Source organism: Capsicum annuum, chromosome 10 (genome assembly GCF_002878395.1).
Source record: "Capsicum annuum cultivar UCD-10X-F1 chromosome 10, UCD10Xv1.1, whole genome shotgun sequence".
NCBI classification, from domain to species: domain Eukaryota; kingdom Viridiplantae; phylum Streptophyta; class Magnoliopsida; order Solanales; family Solanaceae; genus Capsicum; species Capsicum annuum.
Genome location: NC_061120.1, coordinates 195,072,471 through 195,075,605, shown reverse-complemented (window position 1 = coordinate 195,075,605; position 3,135 = coordinate 195,072,471).

Here is a 3,135-nt window from a genome sequence, read left to right as displayed (position 1 = left end):
TCCCTTAACTCATACCCAAAGGTACGAGTGGCACTCCAATCGTACCCACCAATCATATCTAGGGAAGACTTCTCAAGACCAAGACGGTCATGTACCATACAACTTTCCCTACACCACTCGTATGCTCCTATACGACTCTTACATAGTTAAGTCATATCTTGGGCAATAGAAAAGCCCAACATACTACGTAGGGTATGAGTGAATCCTCAAGGCAGCCTACGAATCGTATCCAAGGGTACGAGTGACTCCCTTGAGTCATACCAAGTCCATGAGTTCAAAATATAAAGAAATTTTGCAATGGTCCAAGATTTGGGATGTTTAAACAGTAGACCACAAATCCTTCTGCACCCTCAAGTAGAGTCAAGATCGAGGCTGAAGTCAACTTATCTTTTAACTTCTCAAAGCTACCCTCGTAAGTATCAGACCATAAGAACTTCACTTTATTCTGAGTCAACTTAGTCAATGGAGCAGAAATAGAAGAAAAGCTCTCCACAAACCTCTTATAATACCCGGCTAAACCCAAGAAACTCCAAATATCGACTGGAGTCGTAGGTCTAGGGCACTTCTAAACCACAACAACTTTTTGAGGATCCATTATAATCCTTTCACTAGACACACATGACCCAAAAAAGTTACGACATTCAACTAGAATTCACATTTAGAGAATTTAGCATACAATTGCTGATCTTTCAAAGTCTGCAACATAAGACGAAGGTGATTTAGATGTACATCAAAATGTCATCAATGAAGACAATCACAAATATATCTAGAAACTGACGGATGACCCTATTCATTAAATCTATGAATGCCACAGAGACATTGGTCAAGCCAAGCGACATCACCAAGAACTCAAAATACCCATACCAGGTATGAAAAACTGTCTTAGAGATATCTACATCTCTAATGTTTAACTGATGATACTCGGACCAAATATCAATCTTAAAGAAGAGTTTGGAACCCTGAAGTTGATCAAAGAAATCATCAATTCTAGAAAGATGGCATTTGTTCTTTACCGTTACCTTGATCAACTTTCGGTAATCAATACACATCCGAAGGGACCCATCCTTCTTACACACAAATAACACCAGTGCACCCTATGGGGACACACTAGGACGAATGAAACCCTTATCTAAGAGGTCCTACAATTGTTCCTTAAGCTCTTTTAACTTAGCTAGAGCCATTCTATATGGGGGAGTAGAAATAGGATGAGTGTCCAGAATAAGATCAATACCAAAATCAATCTCCCTATCGAAAGGGACACCAGGAAGGTCATCGGGGAAGACCTCAGGAAATTTATTTACCACAGAAACAGAATGCAAAAGGACCTTCCAAGTTAGAATCTTTAAGGTGAACCAGATGATAAAGACAACCTTTAGAAATCAACTTCTGGACTCTAAGATATGATATGAACTTTCCTGTAGGAGTTAGGGAACCACCCTCCCACTCAATAATTTTCTTATTTGGAAACCTAAACATGACCTTATGGGTCCAACAATCTAAAGATGTATAGCATGAGTGAAACTAGTCCATTCCCAGAATAACATCAAAGTCAATCATATTAACTCTATCAAGTCTATCAGAGTTTCTTTACTACCAACAGATATCACACACACCCTATAAACTCTTCTAACAACAATAGTCTCTTACCAGGTTAGAAACAAAAAAAGGTAATGACAGACACTCAGGGCCAAAACCAAAATGCACAGCCGCAAATGAGGTCACATATGAGAAATCCTCGAATAAAGTAAATCGTACACATTACAGGAAAAGAATTTCAATATACCAGTAACAACATCCGGAGATGGCTCAAACTTCTGACGAGTAGTGAGAGCATAAAGAAGGTTTTGACTAGTCCCATAGCCAGTAGTATCACCCTTTGGTGCAGGAGATGATGAAAAGGCAACACAAATCTTCTTTGACCCAGAAGAAACACTAAAGGGACAAGCCCACTGTATATGCCCAATCTGACCACATAAAATATCAGCTCCTCCCCTTCTCATACTAACCGTGATGATACTGACCACAGAATCTGCAGAGAGGGTAGAATGGTATTTATTAGGCCCCACTGGCCTGAGATTGGGCACCTTGTTCCCTAGATGCATCACCACCCTGAAAGTGTTGGTCACTTGACTGCTTTGTGTAGGGAGCACTAGCTGTTGAATAGGAGTTAGGACTCCCCCAACTTCTTTTCTTAGACCACTTAGCACTCTGTTGTTGGCTCCTACTCTGCTCTGAATACCAAAATTTCTTACTCTGCCTCTCACCAATCACAACCTATTTTTTCTTCTCTTTTTTGACTTGCTGCATATAAACAACCAATCTGGAGAAATCCATGTCCCTGATCAACAAGACAGCCTTACTTTCAAGAATCAACTCGCGAGACAATCCCAAAGCAAACTTTCTCATCTGGGCCCTCATATTAGATACCAATTCTAGAGCATATTGGGACACCTGATGGAATCTCAAAGCATACTTTTTGACTGTCATTATTCTTTGCTTCAAGTTAACAAATTCCTCCACTTTTGCCTCCCTCAACTCCTAAGAAAAGAAGCGATCCAGAAACACACTAGAGAAATCATCCCATAAGGCAGAACCGATATCCTCACCTTTCAACTGTTCTCACTCTTCGTACAACTGGTATGCCACATCTTTCAATTGGTAGGTAGCAAACTCCACACCTTTAACTTTCAAAGCATGTACAACCCAGAAGATCATCTCTATCCCATCAATGAAGCTTTGAGGATCCTCCTCAACCTTTGTGCCAATAAATATTAAAGGATGCAACCTCATAAATTGTCCAACTCTAGTGGCCTCAGCCGAACCCATAGCAGCACCAGCAGAACCAGACTGTTGGGACTGAGATGTCACTAACTAAGTCAATATAGTAATGGAGCGATGGAACTCGGGATTAGTAATCTCCCTGAGAGGCGATTGAGTATAAGTGCCACCCTCAGAAGTAGGATTAGTGAGGATCGGAGGAACCTCACGAGAACAGTCACATGCGACGAAACTTGATCGGGTCTAGACCCCAAAAGTTGGATGAGATCTATCCATATTGTCCTCCGACGGGATAGAAAAGTTTTCATGAACATCATATCTTCTTGGAAGCATAATCTGAAAGATGAGTAAATAAAA